Below are 14,199 nucleotides of genomic sequence, written 5' to 3' on the forward strand. Positions count from 1 at the left end.
GTTTTGGGGTTAATTTTCTGTTGAATAAGCACGTCAGGTTTTAAGGCACTGGTCCAGACTGTAAACAAGTCAGTCTCTTTGGAGCCTGCTTTGGCAGCTCTGCTGAGGTTGCTATTTGTATTAAAATATTTGCTAACCTATTCTTCATAAAGCCAGGTATGTTTCCGTGAAAAGGAGAGGCAATGTTGACATCTGTCCTCTTGCCAGCAGAAGCAAGTATATTACCTTGTTATCTTAGTTAACCCTCCCCCATGCTGATGCCCTAAATAAGGGACTGCTGAAATTCTAACCCAGGGCTCATTACATTTCTGCTCCAAACACAACTCTGTGCAAAAGACAGGAGCAGCTCAGTCTCACCATTCCAGTGGCACTGAGATCAGAAGAAACCTTACTGCTGAGAGAAATCAGTGATAGAAAACTCTGGAATGTAAATTTTAGATGAGGTAGATATTTTCATATGTGGCTGACAAGCAATTTAAAGCACTAAGGAGAGTTCAAGAGGGAGTTAAGTGGTCCATGTAGATACACGGATACTAGAAAAATTTGGATGCATACATAGGATACAGGATAGACAAAGAATGCATCTCATCCCTAAGCTGTTTGGAGCTGTGACTACATTTTGGTTCTCAGTTTGTATGAAGTTTTCTATAGCGAGTCTGGCCCCAGCTATAATAGACCATTGTAATAGCTCTGCTCATATTACGAGGTTGGGGAGCGGAAGGAAAACAATCTAAACAATGTAAGACCACCACAATTACTTCAATTGTTTTTATATCTTACCCATAAAACTGTGGGCACTTTTCAGACATAGAAAAAGGCATAGACTTTGGTCTTATAGCCTAAAGCTCTAACCCAGTGCCTATTCCTTGCACTTTCAAAACTCCCATTGATGGCATTAGTAGATCTAGGATAAAATGCAGGAAGGTCAGGATTATTATTTATCTTCCAAGATTAAATGAGGTGTTTGCAAGAAGGAAAAGAACTGGCTTCTGGGGGACAGAAGGTTGTTGCACCTTTAGTATAAATGTGTAATCTGAAAACATAGGAGGTTTTACCTGGTTGGAGTTTTGATCCTTCCATTTGCCATTGGGTAGAATAGTTAGTGATAACTTTGCTTTCCTGTCCTTCATTTCTTTGCATTTGATATACAATTCAAAGCATAATGAAGAAATGTGAGAAATATTCTATGATATATACACAAAAAAAGTAGTTAATTCATGCACTTTATTGTCTGATTTCTAAATTATGGGATATATCTTCAAGTTTTTTTCTTTTAAATAGGTAAGATTTTTCAACGCATCTGTTGCTGGCCTCATCCTGCTTCCACCAAAGTGACAGCTTAAAGCTTCTATTCTCTTTAATAAGAGTGATAGAAGATGCATGATGAGCATATTTTGGAGCATTCCCCACCAAGCATGCTGCTAAGCATGCTGCTGGCTAGATCCTGAAGTGAATTATCAACTGATTAAAATAGATGTGCATTTACTTAGTGTACCTGGATCAATTTATATCTGACCCTTTGTTATGGGAATTCCTAGATGGCAGTATTGATATGGCTATGACGGACTAAGTATACAGGCAAAATCAATTTTGTTGGAAGTGGTGGAATTTTTGTTACTCCAATTGATTTCGCTGGAAATTCAAACAAACTTTGGGGCATCTAAAATTCTTTTTTCCATGTCATATCTGAAGGTTGGTCCATTTTTCTGAAGGCTTTTTTTTTTTCTGATGGTATTATTGGGACTGCTGCGAGATACTATCTTTCTCTGCAAACATAGATATGGGGATTTCTTCAAAATGTGACTATCTGTTACAGTTTTTTTCTCAGATGTGTGTCTAGTACAGAGCTCCCTCACTTTTTTCACTTATTGCTGCTGTTAATTTCGGCCTTTTTTCTTATCTCCTTCCTGCTTCTGCCCATTCCCATCCATTATGGTTCCCTTTTTGTAATCATCATGCCGAACTCCTATTTAACTTTTTTTTCCCTTATTTGGTGGTATGAATGGGCTTGCTTCACAAAAGACAAAGCACTCCACAGTATCTTTATTATTGTTTTGACATTTTTTCATTCTCATGTAATTATAGGCTGAGTTACTTTGATATGGACCTGGTCCAACATCTGAGTATTTTATTGGTTTGCATGCTGTCAGTGTTAAAAATCACTTTTTCCTTTTAAATGACAAGCTTCCCATATATTTTGCATCTTTTTTTCATTAGCTTTTCTTGACCGTAGGTCAGGTTAGGTGCTTTGCCATCTCTGCTGCTTCTGTTGTCTCCTAATGTTGACACTGACTTTTACAGAGGCTGTTGTTCTTATCTTTGAGCTTTCAAGCAAGGTTTGTATGTGAGGTAGTTTTTTTTCTTTCTCTGTCTTCTTTGCTGTCTCTGCTTCTTGTCTTTTGGTTTGTCTTTAGCTTTTGTCTTTCTGGTTTTTTGGCTCAGATGTTCAGTCACAGAGGCACAGTTATTGTGAGCTGGCTGAGAGAAAACACAAAATGGAGATGGTTTTTCTTCCATAATTCAGTTTGATGCAAGATCTTCCATTATCAGGCTGATTTTGAACCCCACCCTGACTTTTTCAAGCTGAAATTAATCCACCTGAAATTGCACAGGCAAACTTCTATGTCAGACTACAATATTCCAGGAAAATGTGACTGATACTAGGCAAAATATTTGGGAGATAGAAAGACATTTTAAAAAACTGGGATGATCTCGCTTTTTGGACAATTTCCTGATATTTATTTTAAAGAAATGTCATTACTCAAAACTATCTTGACCGAGAAACTCCAAATTTGGGTTACTTTGTTGTCCCTGGCAGGGATAGGTGTTTTGGACTCAGCTTGGAAGGCTGTGCTTGTGATGGGTTTATAATTTAAATATCAGTAACAACGTCTACATACATTAGAAACACATCAGTTTACTAAATACCACATTCTGGCTTGTGCATTGTTTATAAACCACAGACCCAGCAGCCTTTGTGCTCTTTAACCAGTATGCAGTACTACACACTCTTTTGGAAGCACATAGCCAAAGGCTACCAGATGCCTGAACATTTGCTATTATATCCATCAAGCAGGATGTAAGAAGCACTCAGTTTGAAGCATCTTCTGATCTCCACAGGAGTTTCTACAGAGTCTGTCAGCTTCTTGGGCATCCTTAGGATTGTGCTGGCTAAGAAGACCCCTCAGTGCCTCTCTGGGCATATCCCAAACGTGAGGTCTCAATGAACCCTCCTCCCAGTCTACTGCTTGATTGTGAGTAGCTCTCTGCATTAACTGTGGCTTTTAGGGAAGCACTTAGACATTTCTCTTAAGTCCCAGAATGCTGAAATATGAAAGTTCTCTAACCTAGAATTGAGTCCAAGGAAAAAGGGGATTTGAAAGTGCGTATGGATAAAAGGGTAATTCTGAAATAATGGCATTACTTGAACTGCTCTGTTACTGGTAAATAAACATATGAAAAGTAGAGAATTAGGACAGACTGGATGTAAACACCATGACAGAGAAAATTACTTTGTTATGCCTGAATTTTAGTACACTTAAAGACAACTTGGTCTGCCATGGAAGGTCTGCACAACCTCTAAATATTCTGGTTCATGATTTCTGGAGTCTCAAGTCTGGTTTTTGGGTTGTTCTGCTGTTAATCAAAACTGATGTAGGTCAGGCAAGTACTTTATTAGGGTATTACTATGGCATGTACTAGGACATCATAAGAGTGAGTTTTGAGTGAGCTGTGATTCCACTGAAACGTGGAGGTGGCAGACTTGGCCTCTAGCTGCAGATGATTGCCAGCAGGGCAAGTCTGGTCATGGGAGTAGGAAATTCAGCAGAGGCTGCAAAACTCTCCCAAGATGGGCAAATTAGCCCTTACTAAGCTCCTTGCTGGCACTGTGAGTCAGCTACCGGTGTGCAAGCATGGCAGCTTAGGTTAGATAAGTTTATATTGCAAAACCATTCTGTCTGCCACGTGGAGAAATGTTGAAACATTTTGAAATTCTTCTAATAGCAGTACCTTTATTCATTATGAGTCTGGGAGGTTGTACCACCTAGTAAAACCATAGTCCAGACTTATTCAGAGTTTAAATAGTCACAGTAATTAATTCAAACTAGTGCAATCAAATCCATTTCCAAAAAAGGGAGACCACACACCTCCAAGATACCACTTCGAATGCTTCTCTTTTGAACGTCCCAGTTGTCAGTGGAAAGTAGTGAAACTGAAGTGCTTCTTTCTGAAATCCTCTGTAGAGCAGTGCACTGATGAAGTAAAGTTGTTTTGTTGTGAAATGCATGTATTTGGCTATTTTTATCCCAAGACCTCTGTTCCACTCTGGGGGACTGAAAAACAAATTTATCACACGAGTGAAATGGGCAATGGCTACCTCTTCAATAGGGACCTTGTGTACTCCAGTGGTTAGTTTTGGGATAAGTTGTCCAGGAAAAGAAAAATGGAGCTAATAAATTTCAGTGCATCTTTTGAAAAGCCCTAACAAGATTTTATCTGGGGAGGGGAAATTTTTTGACAGGTTAGGATTTTCTAGACCATAGCATTTCCTTTAAGAAGAGCACTTCCTTCAAAATCAGTCTCAACTGTGTTTGCTGTCTGTTTCAAGCAACATCAGAAACACTTTGGGGATAAAGGATCATTTTCTAGAGAATGCTCTGGTAAAATGAGGGGTCTCTAGCCAAATATGACAATAGTCAACATAGTTCCTTGTGTACTTCACAGTTAAGTAATCTTATTGAAAGTTCAAAGAATTGGATTAAATTCCTTTTGGATTTCCTGTGATAATCTCAGTTGGATCATCTGCTCTTACATGTTAGAGTTCAACGATGTCTGAGTCTGTTAAGGAAAAATGACATTTATTAGACACAACTTTCTTTTACGAACCTTCCTCATATGAATGGCACAGCATATGCTGCTTAAAGGACTGTCTTGCAACTAGTGAGACTTTTGCATAGATAACAAAAAAATACTGTCAGATAGGAAATAATGAACTCCATTAATGCTTAATCTTAAAAAATTGTGTTGATTTTGGGCTTGGTTTCTCTCTCTCCATGTTTTACAGTCCATTTAATGTATACAGCGATTTTAGTCTTTTGTTAGCAAAGGGTAAATTGATCCTGCTTTGCATTGTTGCATGACAGGTAGTTTTGTGAACTTGAAGGATCAGAGTCCTTGGATATAGACTTGTATTCCAGGATGTGGTTTGGGGGTACTGAACATCAATCAAATGGACAAATACTTCTTTTGGGCAGAAAAGTTATTGTTTGGATTTGTTCTTTGTATATTTAGTGACAACCCCCTCTAGTTATTTTTAAGGGCATCTGAACTTTGGGAATGATGCTTATATGTTTGTTTTGTTCAAATCTAAGTGGGCAAATGCTAAATGTTTAGCTGATGCAGATCAGCCTAGCACCACTGATTTACTCAGCTAATTATCTATTCTAGTCTCTGTGAAGTCATTGAAAATTTTACTGTTAATTTTGGAGGACCAGGTTTTGATCTTTAAAATATTTAAACAATTATATTTAGGAATTGTGACCTTGGTGAGTGCTTTTAATACATATGATAAAGGAACTAAGCTTGTGATGTGTTGTTCCATGTGGTAAGAATGCAAAGATTGTTATTTTGTTTGGTTTAGTCTATTTTATTAAAGTACTTGAGGAGAAATACATAAATTGAGTAGTTTAATCTTTCAGTTAAGCAGGAGTAGTAAGTTCTTTTGGGCTAGATCTTAGTTTCCCTGTTTTTAATGCAGAACTTCTCTTGTAAAGATTAACATGTATGACAGAGGCAAGGTTGCTAATTCTGTCTATTAACAGATGTGGATTTTGCTTGAGCGAGGTTAAATGTCTGATAGTGATCTATGTCATGACACAAATATAAGTATGGAAGAAAATTTGTGCTGGCTTCTCTGGAAGAATGCCTTTGCTGATTTTTATAAGCTTCATCCAAAACCCAAAAAGAGAACCCTTCAGTGCCATTAGAGAGAAAGAAGCATTTCCAAGAAAAAGGAACATTTGAAAATCTGCATTTTCAGCAGTGACTAGTATTGGTTATTTCTCAGTTTCAATGTTCACAAACCGAGAATTCAAAGGAAAATTTGGAAGACAATCCAAATGAAAAGGGGCCCCAGTTTTCTGCTTTTCAGACTCCTTTTGAAGTACCTCCACCCAGGCAACTATATCTCTAGTCATTTTAGAACTCTCAATCTCATTATTCTCTTTTCCTCATCTTTCTCTCTTTTCCTCTTCTCTTTTCTATTAAGGTCAAATCCTGCCTCTCCTGATGCCAATAATAAAACTCCCATTGATTTCAACATCAGCAGGAAATATGCAGTTTGTTATTTACCACAACCACCACAATGAATCTCTGGGAAGAATTCATTTATATTCATTCCAACGACGCCATGAAAAATGGGCTCTTGCTATTTTATCACATCCAAACTGTTGCTCTAACTCTAACATCCTAGCCGTTGCTAACAAGTCAGTGATGATTTGTAAACCAACAATTTATGGTAACCACATTCCATCCCCATTATGATGTGTGGTTTGGAAATGGAAAAGTAATCAAGACCTCCTGTTAAGAGACTTTATTTCAGTTGAGGATTTCTGTAAATAAAAGCATTTTGAAATGATCATTGCTATATGATTCTAACTCCAAATTGTTCATTTGATCTAGGCCCCATCTACGCTCCAAATTCCTGCCAGGCTCTATCTGTCAAGAGTGTGACATCTCCAACAGTGGCATGAGCATACTGAAAAAACTGTTTTTATCAGTACAAGTATTTTCACTCAACTGGATAGTTTCACTAGACTGGAACAGCAGTTCCATTTCTTGGAGACAGCTATGTCCATTCCCTGGAATACTTCATAATACTTTATCAGCACACTATAAGGGTACTCTGACATAAATAAAGGCCTCCTACTACAGTTACAGTAACAGATGAAGAATTGTAGTCAGACCCATGGTATGTAGTAATGCTCTTGGGAACTAGGAGTCTGCGTAGTTTGTGCAACATTTTGTCTTGGTTGTGAGGATTGTGGGCTGTCACTGTGACTCTAAGGAGGGCTTCCCAGCACTTTGATGGGAGACCACCTAGAATAACTGGTAAATAAACTCAAACAAGGGAATTTTGTTCCAGTACTAGGTTCTGGTACCAACTAGGTTGAAAACCTTCTTTTAATCTCTTTGAAACTAACACACTATGTCCTTCCAGCCCTGTGTAAGAAGCCTAACAGCCTGGCTTTGAGACTAGAGCCATTTAGTTTGGTAACCTGCTGAAAGAGATATCAATTTAGGCCATCTAGAGAGTACCCCAATTAATCAGCCCTAACTATTATGTGATATGAGGATTGAGACTACACTAATTAGGAGATAAAGCTCTTTTCCTACCTCTTCCTCTCCAGCAAAAGTCACTACCTGATTAGGTTACATATCCCAGGACTGAGCACAATTCACTAGGGGTAGGATGCCAGCTGAAAGGGTTTATATGTATGCTCTGATTTTCTATTGAACAAAAGACTGACTACCAAAAATAACTCTTAGTACTGAGTTTTATTTTGTGGCCTAATACTATGAAAAGGATTTGAGCATGTGTGAATCCGCATGAGATGTTCATAAGCTTGTCTGTATTTTAATAATGGTACGAAAATTAGGAGATATTTTGTTATTAAGTAACTTTCTAAGTAGTTATCTCCATAACATTAAGGTGAATTACATTTTCTAAAGGAAATTTTACCTCATTTGGTACAACAGACTGAAAGATAAGACACTAATCCTGGCAGGAGAGCTCATTCTCCATGGGAAACTAAGCACAGGTCCATGATAAAATGGATCCATGGGCTTAATTCTCATTTAATGTGTTCCTTCTCACTCCTAACCCTCTCCTACAAGCACAATGCCTTCTTGATGATGACAGCACAACTGTTCATGAGTCTGTGTTTTGAACTAGACCTCTGAAATCCATTTGAGGAAAAGCAGTATGTAAGGGAGAGAACAATAATGGAAAGTAGTTTCCCAATCTGTCATAGTCATGCTGCCAGGTATGGTGAGTAGCAATGAGTGGTGGAAAGTGGGAGAAGATTTTAGATAGGACTGTCTGACACAAGCAGTAGTAGTAGGGCCAAGGGCAGAAGTGTCACCTAAACCAGCTTCAGAAAAGAGCTCCCATATTTCACTAAAGAGATGACTAACATATTGTCCTACAAGCCACTAAATATGAGTTCTGGTGGGCTTTGAAAGGACAAGTTCTACCATGCTACACTCTGCAACCGGAGGGTCACTTGAGTGTGATGATAGGGACCACTGCAGCCCAGAGTGGTTCATCTCTCTTGAGCAGTATTTGATAATATCTGGCCTCCCCAGTTCTGGAAACAGGTTTAAAAATCTCAAAGTGGCATTACATGATTTTATCCCTATCGCTCATTCTTTCCACATAGTTCTTTGGGGCATGGAATCTGTATTTCTTCTTTCTTTTCACAAATATTTACTCTCCCGGTGTATATGCCTTTGGCCTAATACATCATGTTGTTCTTTAATTAGAAAGTTAATGAAAAGGAAGAAAATTGTCAGTATTTGTCCGGCAGCAAGAGTCTATCAGGTTACAAGGCGGGATCTCAGCCAAGCACCATGTTTACATTAATGCTGATGCTGCGCTACCACCTTGTGGGCAAAAGGTAAATAGCGCTGAGCTCTTCGACACTCAGGGACAGGGTCCGCGTGGAATAAACACGGCACTGGCTGAGAAGGTGACTGGACAGTCCACTTGATAAGGACAGCAGAGTCTGAATCCTCCAGACTGAGACAGTTGGGGATCTGGGCATCCAGCAGAAGTCAAACAGATTGTGAAAATCTGCTGGAGCTCTGAAGCATGATAGCAGGTGAAGGGTACCCTTCAAAGGGATGTGACAGTCTGGTTCTCCTCTAGGATATAAAAAGAAGCAAGTAGGATGAAATCATGTTCCTATCATACTAGAGTACCAATGCCTTTATATAAGAAACTCTTCTGATCTGCCTGCTCCTAACCACAAACCTCAGAGCTACTTACAAGTTCCTTGAGTGTCTTCCACCTGCTAACTCATCAGACAAGTCCTGTGGCAGTGTATTACCTTGGAGTCCCAACACCTCTCTGGTCTTCTCTCCACACTCCAGGATTACAGCAGCTCTCTTGCATTTCAGTGCTGTGCTTCATGGAAGAATAGAAATGAGAGAACCACCTAAAACTTCAGTTACTGAGTATATTTTTATTAAGAATATTATTGGCAACCCCTTCATCCCATCAGGATTCAGTGCCCCACCGCACTTAACAGATTTCAAGAGAAAAAGCTGTATTCAAAATATTGTCTTCCTTTTCCCTAAAACTGAAGGAATCCCCCTGCATGTCTGAAACTCTGCACAATTACAAGTACTGTCTGATGTGTCTCCTCACACAGGAATACAGAAGGATTTGGAAAACAAGTGTTGCTCTGACATCTCTGTTACCAGCCAAAGACTTCCCTGGAGTTGTTCAAGAAACGACTGGACCTGACACTTAGTCCTACTCTTCAGTTGATATGGTGGCCTTTGGTCAAAGGTTGGACTTAGTGATCTTGGATGTCTTTTCCAGCCTTAATGATTCTATGACTATGATTGGCTGAAGGTAAAAGCTTCTGGAGGACTGAGTTTCCTGCTAGTCAACAGGCTAGAGATCCAGATTTGCACTAATACCAAATTCTCTCTGTGGTCTGATGTGATGCAAAATCTTGCTCAAGGTTTTTACATCCAGAGAACACGTCCAAAAAGCCTAATTAATTTGGCATTACAGAACAAGCCTTTCTCAGTTGCTCTTCTATTAGAGTAGTTCTCTTCATGTGGTAAGTTACATGTCTGCTGGAGTAAGCACATGAACTTGGGTCTCTAACATGACTACAGATTGCCTTAGTGGTAGGCAGCAGCATTCTTTCTGCTTTCCTTCTGTCTCACCTCCCCCATCCTCTACATTTTCATAAGACAGTTTGAGCCTTTTTACCAGGATTGTCTCTTCCAAGCTCAAGAATGATCCATCCTGACAGACAGGAAGCCAAGGAAAGATGGCAGGAGGCCTGCATAGATGAAACAGGAGCTCCAGACAAACCTGAAACATAAAAAAAGAAACATGCAAGAGATGAGTTTAGTTTCAGATCTCCCATAAGGAATACAGACATATTATATCCTACAGGATGAGGTTAGGAAAACCAAAGTCCAGCTGGAGTTGAATCTGGTGAGGGATGTAAAGGAAAACAGGAAGGGCTTCTACAAGTGTATCTAGAGCAAAAAAATGGGGGAAATGTAGGCATGCTGCTGAATGGGATCATGAAAAAGGCTGAGGAACTCACTGACTTTTTGGCTGGAGAAATGGAACAACTGGAATCTTAGTGAAATGCAAAATCCTTCACCTGAGGTTGATTAACCCCAGGCACCAATGCAGAGTAGGGTGATGCACCAGCTGAGAAGCAGCTTGGTAGAAAAGGCTGGATGGCTAGGGAGAACTGGTGGACAAAAAATTGACTATAAGCCAGGAATCTGCCCTTGAAGCAAAGATGGCCAACAGCACCCTGGGCTGCATTAGGAAGGCTGTTGCAGGCAGATGGAGATAGGTGATCCTTCCTTTCTTCTCATCACTGGTGAACCCACATCTGAAGTGCTGCAGCCACAAGGACAAGGACAGACATACTGGGGCAAGTCTAATGAAGGAATGTGAAGATTATTTATAGATTGGAGTATGTGACATACAGGAAGATACTGAGAGAGCTGGAACTATTCAGCCTGGGACAGTGGGATCTCAGTAATGTGTATAAATACCTGATGGGGAGAATAAAGAAGGTAGAGACTCTTCTCATCAGTATCCTGGGACAGAGGAAATGGGCACAAAATCAAATATATGAAATTCTGTTTAAATGTGAAAAGGGTTTGTTTTTTTTTTAATACTGTGAATGGTCAAACACTAAAACAGGCTGCCCTGAGAGGTTGTGTAGCCTCTGCCCCTGGAGATATTCAAAGCTTGATTGGACACAATACTGAGCAACATGCTCTAGTTAACCCTGCTCTGAGTAGGGTGTTGGACTACGCCATCTCCAGAGGTCTCTTCCAAACTCTCTGATTCTGTACAGTAACATATTCATTATTCCAGACACAGTTCTAACAGGACCAATGCTCCTACATACAACTTCTTGTTCCCTTTTTGGCAGAGAGAGGAAAAACATTTCTATCTCTTGATTCCACTTTCAGGATAACATTCAGCCCACAGTTTTTGTGGGATGTGAGTCCTCATGCTCTCTTCAGCACTTTTCCCTGCCTTACTTCTCCTGTTTTCCAAAGAAACTTATTGAAACATCACAGCTCCCCTCAAGCCCCAGCTTCTGTCTTACAAGGACATGGAAAAGACCAAAGTCTCTCTCTATATATATATATCTTTTTGTGTGGCATAAGCACAGGATATACCAAGGGCATGAGGAACAGTAAGTGCACTGCAGGTGCTCTTCCACTCCAGCTCTGTGTAAGAGTGATCCTTTAATTCAGGATTAGATCACTCATGTCTTATTCTGTCTCAAGCACAGCAAAATTGCTACACAGGACTGCCGTGAATCCAGGACTCTCCCATATTTTCTCACCTACTGTCCTTTTGCTTTTCTCTTCCACTGACCAATAGTGTGAAATAGCAGAGCTGCTGTGGAGTAACATGTTGTGTACTATGGAACTTAGTCTTAACTTCATCTAACAAGATCTTCCTAGTGAATGTTTTTCATGTAATACTGAAAATAACTTCTTTACTGAGGGTGGAAGTCTGGAAATGTGACAAATTCTGAACCTGTTTCTCTGGAGAGAAATTGCTAGCAGAAGACTTTGTGATGGTTTTGTAGGAGGAATTCTGAGTAAAACAGTTCTTGGTGTTTTTTGGTGGTGCCCTCAACTACAGGATTACATTCTTCCTCACTTCTTTGAGCAAGGGTCCTTAAGTAAAAAAATATTTCCTATTGCTCCATGTTTCCTAAACAATATAATTTATCTTGCTCTGTCTTGCCCACCAATATAAACAGGATTCCACAATCTCAAAATTGATATATTAGAAAGCAAAAAACCTGAACTTCCTTTCCTGAATTCTCAGGTGACATAGTACACCATGAAGCACAGCCTAAGATAGCTCTTCTGAAACTCTGTTTTAGCATCTTGGAATACAGAACTAAGCCATCAGTAGGAAGCATATGGGCCCTGCAGTCCACTGTAATAAATTTAGTGTTTTCAGCTGTTAGTCAGCACTTAAAGGTTTTGGTAAACTGCTTGAATGTGAGGAACAATTTTTAGAAATTAATCAGGAAAGACTTTGTACAGACCATCTTTTCCATTTAAATAGTAAAGAGTGATGTGTTCTCTAGTTCTATGTATAATGACATCATTGCTTCTTTGCTTCACGTTTTCAGTCCGGTTCCTGGACAAATAGAGATGTCAAGGTAATAGAAAGTCAGTTTTCTCCATGAAAATATTTTTTATCTATCTATCTATCTATCTATCTATCTATCTATCTATCTATCTATCTATCTATCTGTCTATCTATCTATCTATCTATCTATCTATCTGTCTGTCTGTCTGTCTGTCTGTCTGTCTGTCTGTCTGTCTGTCTATCTATCTGTCTATCTATCTATTTTTCTTTAACTCCATTTAATCAAGTAATATAACAATACAGAAACAAATGATGTACTTACAAAACACAGAGAAATTGTGCTTGAATGGCTTGCCCACAACCCAAACAGGCAATATCATCAGAAAACCAGTACCAAAATAGTAGAATTATTCCCAAACTGTGTATGTACATGATAGCAATATTGGATGATAGATTTGTAATGGAAAGTCCATTCTGGTAAATTCTGACTTGCTTTCTGCCCAGGGATAAAGACTGGTAATTGAAAGAAAGTTATAACAAGTAACACTGGCTAGCAACTTTCATTTGCAAAAGCTCCTTCCTCCTCAACCTCTGCAGCTAACACAGTGTTTCATAAAGGGGCAAAACTTCAGACTCAGTTGCAAAGCCTGCCTTTGTAGGATACTAGAGATGCAGGAATCAAGTTAAATAATTTTGTTTACTCAGATTTAAACCAAGAAATATGAACTAATGCAAGAGTCAGAACCAAATGAAATGTCTGAAGTACAAGACTTAAACACTGTACAAAATTCATATCGTCATCCAACACACATTCCATTTCTAACCCATCAGTTTTGGGATTCATTCAGGAAATACTTAAAAACAGGCTTTTTTTATGGGTTCTACTGAGACTGTTTCTAACAGTCTTGTACAAAACATAATGATGATCATCTGTGTCATCTTGTGAGATGTTATTGAAAGACAACATTTGATAATTAAAAAATTAATAAATATTTTCCTTCTGCAAGTTCATTGTAATTGTCTGTTTATATCAGAGTGTTTAAAGTGTGCCAGTCTACCACTTCAAGGAATATTTCATCATACTGACAGCTGGTGATTTTTTCTCTGTCAGTAAATATAAGAGGAAAGTACTAAATACTGCACAGTGGTATAACTATAAATAGATCCTTTATTTGTTACTTCCAAATTTTATCTATTAGCCTGCTAACAGAAATTTAGCTGTTGATTCCGTGGGATCAAGTCAAGCTGGCTCCACTAAAGTCAGCAGTGTATTCTATTTTTTATTGCACACCATGCTCAAACTCCACATCTTCAGTGACAGATGAAATAAGCCACATCATTGTAAATGGTATCTAAAATTTTTATAAAGCAGCCACTCAATTTCCAAACTGGAGAATTCTTCTAGTTACTGTACCTGGCAGGTGTTAGGTGCTATGTTTTATATTCAGTAGTTTATGTTTAAATCTATCAGTTAATGTTGTGAAAGATGTACCTTGAAGATTAATACCACTGGTTGTGCATGGGAGTAGAGGTTTGGTTTCGATACATCAGATGGTAGCTGTCACCTCTTTTACTCAAGTGTAACCATTTTGCCAGGTCTTAATTGCCTTCAGCAAGGGCCAGGTTTAAAATTAAGAGTGTCCACGTGTTGCTCAAGTTTCACCCAAGCCCCTGGGAAAATAATATTGAACTTTCTCCTGTTCAGTGGCTTAATTTTCCCCATTTGCAAACACAAATCGAAGGGATCAATAGATAAAATTTTAAATTAAAGTTAAAAACAAAACGACAAAGTAGTTGGGGTA

Source organism: Pseudopipra pipra, chromosome 5, assembly GCF_036250125.1.
Source record: "Pseudopipra pipra isolate bDixPip1 chromosome 5, bDixPip1.hap1, whole genome shotgun sequence".
In the NCBI taxonomy this organism is placed as follows: domain Eukaryota; kingdom Metazoa; phylum Chordata; class Aves; order Passeriformes; family Pipridae; genus Pseudopipra; species Pseudopipra pipra.